This window comes from Anomaloglossus baeobatrachus, chromosome 4 (assembly GCF_048569485.1).
Source record: "Anomaloglossus baeobatrachus isolate aAnoBae1 chromosome 4, aAnoBae1.hap1, whole genome shotgun sequence".
NCBI classification, from domain to species: Eukaryota; Metazoa; Chordata; class Amphibia; order Anura; family Aromobatidae; genus Anomaloglossus; species Anomaloglossus baeobatrachus.
The window spans coordinates 436,800,243-436,810,852 of record NC_134356.1 but is presented as its reverse complement, the minus strand read 5'-3'; positions in this window follow the sequence as shown (position 1 = coordinate 436,810,852).

The following is a 10,610-nucleotide window of genomic DNA, read 5'->3' as shown; positions in this document are numbered from 1 at the left end:
TCCAGAGAATAGTAGTCATGCAGGGTCAAAAACATTAATTGAGGAAGAGGAACAGAATGGGATGGCCAGGACTTAATCAGAAAACAAGCAGAGGTGAAATGCGGATCGGCCAACGAGGTACATAAACAGCAAGCAGGAAAGGTAGTCAGGTAACAAGCACACAAACTCATAAAACTGAACTGGGGGTAACAGTAACAAGAGGTTCATAGCTTTGTCTGGCAGTGGTCTGCAGACAGGAGGGGCCTAAAAAAGGGTGTGGTGTCTTCCCATTGGTTGTAGCTGAATGATGGTACTTCATCTGTGAGATACCCACCACCTACATTCAGCATGTGGTTCTGTATCTGTCAAGGTAACGCAACCCAGTGGGTGACCATAACCTGCATCCACCTGCGCCGCAGGCATCGACTCCTTTCCCATCATCAGCACTATGCACGAAAGGAACACGTTGTCACCTGGCGACCGGAGTACAAATTGATTGAGTGGACTACGTTGGTGACTTAACAGCCGTGTGCGGCAATGATGCAAACCTGTCTGCGGCCCTTCGTCAGGGCAATGTGACACATGTGCCTTGTATGGCTCACGCGTTGAATCTGATTCTCCAGCAATTTTTAAAATACCATCCCGGCCTACATGGCCTTGTGCAGCGGGCACGCTGCTATGTGCTCACTTTCATCCTTCGCACCCAGCAGCTCAACAACTTTCATCGCTCCTGAAGTCTTAGGGTCTGGCGGTTAAACGCCTGAAATGCGATGTTCCGACACGCAGGAATTTGAATCTGCACATGTTTCAGCGTCTGTGGCAGCACCGCAGAGCCCTGCTGAAATACGGTATGACGTATACCCTGGGCTAACTTGATCCAGAGGTGGTGCAGATCACGCTGCTGGAGTGGTGTCAGATCAAGGACCTATGCACCCTTCTACACAGTTTACAAATATCGACGAAGATCTTTAGCACTGGCGATGCCATTCTCAGCGTGACAATTCTGGTCATCTACAAGATGGAGCACACTGTATGCATTATTCGGAGTCAGGTGTTGGTCCAAGAGGAAGGGGAGGAAGTACAGGAGTCATGTGCATAAGGGATAATAAGATCTACAAGGTCCAGACGGTGAGCGGCACCTAGGCGGAAGTCAAGGGACGGTGGGGGAGAGGGATTAACAAGGGCGCATAGTATCAGCAAAAATTGTTGAGGAAGGTGCAGGAGCCCATGAAGAAATGGAGGACGAACTGGCGATGGGCATGGAAGACTCAGCAGATGAGTGAGAGCTTGCTCACATTTCGGTTGTGCGAGGTTTGGGGGAGAGGGCAGAGGAAGGAGGCACGATTCTCACCTCTCTGCCACCAACACACCAAGGACTTGGTCCTCCTGGATACACATGAGCGCCTTCTTGCTGCACTACCTACAACATGACCCTCGGATTGTACGAATTCGAAGTAATGCTAACTACTGGCTTGTCACACTGTTAGATCCCCGGTACAAGACAAAATTTGGCGAAATAATTCCTGCCATAGAAAGGGACGCACGTATACAGGAGTATCTGCAGAAGGTGGTACGGATTCTTAGATCTGCTTTTCCAGTAAACACCAGTGCTGCACAGAGTGAATAGGAGGAAATGGGCTTTTACTTGTCCACATCTGAGGGACCGAGGGCTGGCTGCTGTGCTGAGATGGCATTGAGTACGGTGTCCCTGCAGAGTTGCACTTTTGGTCATATACCAAATGAGTTGAAAAAGGACAAATGCTGGTGGAAAGGGGAACAGGTGTGTTGGAAAGGGGAAAAAAGTTTTTGTCCGTGGGTTTGGTGGTTAAGCAAAAGTAACATTTGATGAAGAAACACCATCTGTTACGGTGGGACTGGCAGATTTGGATAAGGTGGTATATACTATGTTACTGCTATATAACGAAAATAAGAAAAGAAAGAGAAAGGTATATATCCCCATCAGCAGTCAATGTCCACCGTGCTCCCAGATGGAAAAGGAGAGGTTGGCAACTGGAAGGTTAGGTGGAGGATACAGATCTGTGTGGCTATGAAACTAATAGTTGCCTGAACCGAGTTAGACGCCACTCGGATCTTGAGACTGGGAGCCCTGTTAGCGTCACAGGGTCCACACGCCCACCCAGCCCAGGAACTCCCTGTTAACATCACAGGGGCCATTCAGTACGCTGACCGTGTGCATTGGGGCCACACCTGTGGACAGCAGGCGCATCAGCAGCAGCAGGCCTGTTAATGCCACTGGGCTGCACAAGCAGGACTTGTAGGACAGGAGCTGGTCTTAACCGTTCTGCGTTACCAACTGTGGTGGCGGCCTGCATCGACGCCCTATCCCTGTCTACCTCTGGCCTAAAACCGCAATGGGTTCAACACATGGAGGTGTGCTCTTTCGGAGCATAATAGAAGACTGCGCACCTCCTTGTTGGCTGGGTCCGCCCCAAACCAGGGTGGACCACAATGCACCTCCTGGAGACAAAAGCAGAGTGACACGTCATGAGTGGCATAACTAGCGTCCTATTTGGAACCGCAACTTCAATAATGACCTCATGGCTGCCACGACACAAACACCTCACCAGTCATCGTCTGACCATCAATAATGAGGTGACAAGTCATAGGGGCGGACCTCTGCAAGCCATTTGGGAGTGGCCTGGCCACATCGTCAGGACACCTGATGCCCTGTGGTCTATATGGGCCCCCCCACATCAGGGGCAGGGCCAAAGAGTTCATTACCGGACCTAGTTTCTGATGCAGTAAGTGCCTGAGCATGGTCAGTTGCATGAAATAGAGTCTCTGAAAAAAGACTATCAGCTTTAGCATGGTGTCTAGGCACAAAACAGGACTTAGACCCGGCACGGAATGCAAGTACATGTGCAAAGAGGCTTTTCATACTAAGTCTGGCAGCATGCGCTGTATCCCGAAATGAAGACTTAGCGTCAGGAATGGCACAGTCAGGCTCAGCATACTCACTAGGCGAAACACTGTAGTTAGGCTGCAGCTAGGGTAAATCGGCACACGCATGCGCACTAGCTGCTTCTCCACACTTACACGTGGAGGAGAAATTGCTCTTCGGGTGTGGACTTGGAGATGCTGTCTATGAACAGAAGGAAAAGCTAAAGAAAGCCTCACTTTCTATCCCTCCGAATTATCAAATGCAGCAAAGAATTCCCTGAGTTTGCTATAACATTAGCGTAGCAAAATGTGCATGAGGGTGTCATGCAGAGGTGCTAGAAATAGCTTGGCACCAGTGGGACAATAATGAAATACAACATCCAGTTCTATGATGCCACTAAATGGCAGTATTTTTTGCTATCATTATAGCTTATTAAAAACAGAGCAGGAGGGTGTCCTGCACAGGTGCTAGAAATAGCTTGGCACCAGTGGGACAATAATGAAATACAACATCCAGTTCTATGATGCCACTAAATGGCAGTATTTTTTGCTATCATTCTAGCTTATTAAAAACAGAGCAGGAGGGTGTCCTGCACAGGTGCTGCACATAGATTTGCACTTGTGGGACAATAATGGAGTACAACAGCCACTTCTTGTATGCCACTAAGTTTACTCAATTTTTGGTATTATAATTTCTTAGTAAGTAAGAATGAGTTTGAGTGTGCAATGCAGGCAGAGGTGCTGCAAATATCTTTGCACTTGTGGGACGATACAAAAGTCCAACAGCCACGTTTAGGATGCCACTAGGTACACTCAGTGTTATCTAGTATAATGGCTTAGTAACAATGAGTTTGAGTGTGCAATGCAGGCAGAGGTGCTGCAAATATCTTTGCACTTGTGGGACGATACAGAAGTCCAACAGCCACGTTTAGGATGCCATTTAGTTCACTCAGTGTTTGCTAGTATAATGGCTTAGTAACAATGAGTTTGAGTGTGCAATGCAGGCAGAGGTGCTGCAAATATCTTTGCACTTGTGGGACGATACAGAAGTCCAACAGCCACGTTTAGGATGCCATTTAGTTCACTCAGTGTTTGCTAGTATAATGGCTTAGTAACAATGAGTTTGAGTGTGCAATGCAGGCAGAGGTGCTGCAAATATCTTTGCACTTGTGGGACGATACAGAAGTCCAACAGCCACGTTTAGGATGCCACTTAGTTCACTCAGTGTTTGCTAGTATAATGGCTTAGTAACAATGAGTTTGAGTGTGCAATGCAGGCAGAGGTGCTGCAAATATCTTTGCACTTGTGGGACGATACAGAAGTCCAACAGCCACGTTTAGGATGCCACTAAGTTCACTCAGTGTTTGCTAGTATAATGGCTTAGTAACAATGAGTTTGAGTGTGCAATGCAGGCAGACGTGCTGCAAATATCTTTGCACTAGTGGGACTATACAGAAGTCCAATAGCCACGTTTAGGATGCCACTTAGTTCACTCAGTGTTTGCTAGTATAATGGTTTAGTAACAATGAGTTGGAGTGTGCAATGCAGGCAGACGTGCTGCAAATATCTTTGCACTAGTGGGACTATACAGAAGTCCAATAACCACGTTTAGGATGCCACTAAGTTCACTCAGTGTTTGCTAGTATAATGGCTTAGTAACAATGAGTTTGAGTGTGCAATGCAGGCAGAGGTGCTGCAAATATCTTTGCACTTGTGGGACGATACAGGAGTCCAACAGCCACGTTTAGGATGCCACTAGGTACACTCAGTGTTTGCTAGTATAATGGCTTAGTAACAATGAGTTTGAGTGTGCAATGCAGGCAGAGGTGCTGCAAATATCTTTGCACTTGTGGGACGATACAGAAGTCCAACAGCCACGTTTAGGATGCCACTTATTTCACTCAGTGTTTGCTAGTATAATGGCTTAGTAACAATGAGTTTGAGTGTGCAATGCAGGCAGAGGTGCTGCAAATATCTTTGCACTTGTGGGACGATACAGAAGACCAACAGCCACGTTTAGGATGCCACTTAGTTCACTCAGTGTTTGCTAGTATAATGGCTTAGTAACAATGAGTTGGAGTGTGCAATGCAGGCAGACGTGCTGCAAATATCTTTGCACTAGTGGGACTATACAGAAGTCCAATAGCCACGTTTAGGATGCCACTAACTTCACTCAGTGTTTGCTAGTATAATGGCTTAGTAACAATGAGTTTGAGTGTGCAAAGGGCAGGAGGGTACAGTGGCAGGGTTGTGGGTCTCTGGGTAGAGGAAAGGAAGCCTGCTTTTCTATCCCTCCTAATGGGGAAATGCAGCGAGGAAATCCCTGACCTTAGCTACACAGACGCTGTCATCTTCTGTAGCTGTTAAACTCTGTTTTCAGGACCTGTCACCTATGGCTCTGACCCTGCCGGTATGAGCCCTTAAAAGGACTGATAGAAAGTGCTATCCCTAAGCTGTCCAGCGCTGTGTATGGAGTGTATACAGCAGTATCGGCGATAGGAGCTGCGCCAGTGATGTCTGACACCAAGGACGCAGAAGGCAGATAATGGCGTGCTGGAGGAAAATGTCCGGTTTTATAATGCAGGGACATGTGACATGGATATCCTATCACACATGCCATTGCTTCTCTGGCTAAAAGTCCACTTAGCTGTGTGTGTGTCTGGGATTGGCTGACATGCTGGCCCTCCCCACTACACGCGCGCGCTTAGGGAAGGAAGACAAGGGAAAAAAAAAAAATTGGCGATCGCCATTATACATACAGCAGTGATCTGAATGCGCTGTTCCCGCACACTATACACTGAAATGTCATAATAGTGTGAGTCACAGAGTGACTTACACTATTACAGCGGAAAGCCAGCTAGGAATTAGCTGTTTTTTTTGCTGCTAGGACCATTCTCGAACGTATCTAGAACTATCGAGCTTTAGCAAAAAACCTCGAGTTCTAGTTCGATCTAGAACAGCCCCCAAAATCACTCGAGCCGCGAACTGGAGAACCTCGAACCGCGAACCGCGCTCAACTCTAAACAAGACATCGGGGACAGTTTAAAATCGAAAAAGGACGTGACCGGTTCCCTTTAATACAAGAAATAATCCTATATCTAAATCATACAACTATGCATAAATTGTTTTAAGACTTGTGGTGGACAATGTTACCTGCAAGGTTGACAGCAAATCTAGTTATGGTAAATCGAGAGGATTTGCTGCTTGTCGAGGATCATTTTTTTTATTGCTGCATACAAGATTTACATACACATCAACTAGGGCCCGATTAATCATTTGTGGGATTTTCTTTGTCTCTTTTCATCAGTGTTTCATGAAAATTAGTTGGTTTATAATCTACGTCATATGGCAAGACTTTTTTTAAAGGGTTGATATTCACTTTTAGGATTGCTAGTTCCAATAGGTGGCACTAGAGATCAAGTCTTCTTTCTCTCTGAATGGGCAATTTGCATATGAATATTACACAAAATCAAAAATATCCTTTATTTTTATTTTCTATTTTTCTACTTTTCTAGAAAAAAAAAAAAAGGTTGCATATTCCACTAAAATGTGGTTGAAATTGCATAAAAATGTTCGATGTGCATAAAAGGCCTTTAAGCTGTATGAATAATGTCTAGTCGTGCAGTTGTGCGCTAAATCTTACCAGTGATTGATTGCTTAATTTAGACGTTTTACCATTTTCATCACTAAAATTCTCTTATTCTCCCACACTTAGTCGTACATGGCGCCTACTTTTTTGTTTATACTTTATAATGATTAATGAAAGTCATGTAAACTGCAAGTATTAAATATGCCCTGCGAGGAGAATTTGGTTTTATGAAATTCCACATACACAGGGTATTAATACATCTTTTAGGATTGTATTACAGATATTGAATCATTGAAGATATTTTTGTAATTACAGTAGATGTCACCTGAACAATGACCCATTCAGACCGATACTTATAATTATCTTTTTTATGGGATTTAATACGCGACACAAGCACTAGCTTAGGGTAAACTGAGAAATCGGGATCCCGCTGACCAAGTGATATTTACTCTTAAATCCCTGTACCAGATCCACAAAATCTGAGAATTGTCGTTACACCAACTGACATCAGGAGAGGCAGAATACAGTGATCAAACAGAAGATCCTGGCGGGAGTCAGACAAAGATCAAGGTCGGGGTAAAAGTCACGGCAAGACAGAAAACGTTTATACATGCCAGTATTCTAATACTAGCAAGAGTTGGGGAGTGAAGCCAAAGGGTTATTCATATCTTCATAAATGGGTATTGGCGGATAGTGTTAAATACAATTGTATAATTTACTCATTTTAATTTTCAGGGTTTTTTGACCTGTTACACTATTTTCTTTTCCTTTCTTAACAGATTGTTGCCTTTGAGAACGACCACTACTGCTAGACAGCAATAAATGCACTGTGCTTACAAGCTCTTTTCTATTGAACTTGTAAGCACCCCTTTGAAGCTGTGAAGTATGTTAAAGTGCTGTTACCTCCAGCTTCAGCACAATGCTTACTAGCTAGAGCAGCGGTAGGCGGTCCCCTAGGCAACAAGTTGTAAATAAAAGAAAAAAAAGTGTTCACATGCAGCATTTTCTTTTGCTAAATTTTTTTATTACAAATTAAAAGCTGCTTTTTACAGTTGTAGGAGTGGTGTCCCTAAGACTGGTTAAGCATACTAAGACTTTAAGAGACAGTGCTCCCCTGTGTTCTGTGTTTTGTAGACTAGTCGGTGCTCCCCTCTGAACTGTGTAGTTGGACTAGCCCTGCCCAAAAAGTGCAGGAAGATGAGAAAGAGTGGGAGAAGAGCTCAGAGTGGGAACAGAAGTCGGGTCGCCAGAGAGTGTGAGAGTGAGGAGACGCCACCTTAGAGAGTGACTGAGAACGGCGGTTGGGAAAAAGACTGCGAGCTCTCATGACAGCCCCGGTATCCACCAAGCCAGTACCGAATTGGGAAGCTCCTGAGCTTGGTGATCCTGACAACAAGAAGCAGCACCATCTGGAAGAGTCAAGCAACCCTGGGCCCGAGGAAGAGGAGGGGGTTCCCCTGCCTTGAAGGAGAGTGAACACTGAGCATCGCAGTATCACGTTCCTGGGAGTGGACGAGGCCTCCACAGCAGTACCGTGAGTCCTTTACCGGTGTGCACTCTTAATAGGGTTTAGCATAGGCCTCATTAGTCAGAGCGCGGTAGCCGCACAGCCCTCATAGCAGAGGCCAGTCAGGTTGCTATTGTAGTGTAGTTGTAACCTAATTCATTTTGCAAAGTTTTCCACAGGTCCAATAATTGTAATAGATGGGAGAGGCGGTGTTGGCGCGGCCCAACTAGTATCTGCAGTGTTGTCAATCTTACTTTCAATATCCTGTGTGTTACTATTAACTTGCAGATACATATTTCTGTCCTTTAATAAAACTGATGCCTTGTTTCTGCCACTCGTCTTGTGTACCGTAATTGAACTCTGCCTGACGGTGGTTCCTTTCCGTCCACCACCCAGCACCAGCAAAACCTATGCGATGTTAGAAATCTAACGCACACACTTTTTGTTTGTCGTGTGTGAAATTGATAATTGCAGGGTTTTTTTTAAATCCACAGCATGTCAATTCTTTCAGTGTTTTTATAGACGCAACACTTACAGTTAGGTCCAGAAATATTTGGACAGTGACACAATTTTCGCGAGTTGGGCTCTGCATGCCACTACATTGGATTTGAAATGAAACCTCTACAACAGAATTCAAGTGCAGATTATAACGTTTAATTTGAAGGTTTGAACAAAAATATCTGATAGAAATTGTAGGAATTGTACACATTTCTTTACAAACACTCCACATTTTAGGAGGTCAAAAGTAATTGGACAAATAAACCAAACCCAAACAAAATATTTTTATTTTCAATATTTTGTTGCGAATCCTTTGGAGGCAATCACTGCCTTAAGTCTGGAACCCATGGACATCACCAAACGCTGGGTTTCCTCCTTCTTAATGCTCTGCCAGGCCTTTACAGCCGCAGCCTTCAGGTCTTGCTTGTTTGTGGGTCTTTCCGTCTTAAGTCTGGATTTGAGCAAGTGAAATGCATGCTCAATTGGGTTAAGATCTGGTGATTGACTTGGCCATTGCAGAATGTTCCACTTTTTTGCACTCATGAACTCCTGGGTAGCTTTGGCTGTATGCTTGGGGTCATTGTCCATCTGTACTATGAAGCGCCGTCCGATCAACTTTGCGGCATTTGGCTGAATCTGGGCTGAAAGTATATCCCGGTACACTTCAGAATTCATCCGGCTACTCTTGTCTGCTGTTATGTCATCAATAAACACAAGTGACCCAGTGCCATTGAAAGCCATGCATGCCCATGCCATCACGTTGCCTCCACCATGTTTTACAGAGGATGTGGTGTGCCTTGGATCATGTGCCGTTCCCTTTCTTCTCCAAACTTTTTTCTTCCCATCATTCTGGTACAGGTTGATCTTGGTCTCATCTGTCCATAGAATACTTTTCCAGAACTGAGCTGGCTTCATGAGGTGTTTTTCAGCAAATTTAACTCTGGCCTGTCTATTTTTGGAATTGATGAATGGTTTGCATCTAGATGTGAACCCTTTGTATTTACTTTCATGGAGTCTTCTCTTTACTGTTGACTTAGAGACAGATACACCTACTTCACTGAGAGTGTTCTGGACTTCAGTTGATGTTGTGAACGGGTTCTTCTTCACCAAAGAAAGTATGCGGCGATCATCCACCACTGTTGTCATCCGTGGACGCCCAGGCCTTTTTGAGTTCCCAAGCTCACCAGTCAATTCCTTTTTTCTCAGAATGTACCCGACTGTTGATTTTGCTACTCCAAGCATGTCTGCTATCTCTCTGATGGATTTTTTCTTTTTTTTTCAGCCTCAGGATGTTCTGCTTCACCTCAATTGAGAGTTCCTTAGACCACATGTTGTCTGGTCACAGCAACAGCTTCCAAATGCAAAACCACACACCTGTAATCAACCCCAGACCTTTTAACTACTTCATTGATTACAGGTTAATGAGGGAGACGCCTTCAGAGTTAATTGCAGCCCTTAGAGTCCCTTGTCCAATTACTTTTGGTCCCTTGAAAAAGAGGAGGCTATGCATTACAGAGCTATGATTCCTAAACCCTTTCTCCGATTTGGATGTGAAAACTCTCATATTGCAGCTGGGAGTGTGCACTTTCAGCCCATATTATATATATAATTGTATTTCTGAACATGTTTTTGTAAACAGCTAAAATAACAAAACTTGTGTCACTGTCCAAATATTTCTGGACCTAACTGTATGCTTTTGCTCCCATTTTTCATGCATTGAACTCAAACATCTAAAGCGGGCTTTACACGCTACGATATCGTTAATAAATTATCATCGGGATCACGGTGTTTGTGACGCACATCCGGTGTCATTAACGATATCGCAGTGTATGACACTTATGAGCGACCTTAAACGATCGCAAAACGATCAAAATCGTTTGCCGCAGAGAGGTCGTCCTGAAACAAACAATCGTTTTCTGCTTATTAGCGATGTTGTTCGTCGTTCCTGCGGCACCACACATCGCTGTGTGTGACACCGCAGGAACGACAAACATCTCCTTACCTGCGTCCACCGGCCATGAGGAAGGAAGGAGGTGGGCGGGATGTTACGTCCCGCTCATCTCTGCCCCTCCGCTTCTATTGGCCAGCCACTTAGTGACGCCGCAGTGACGTCGAAATAACGCCGAACGCACCTCC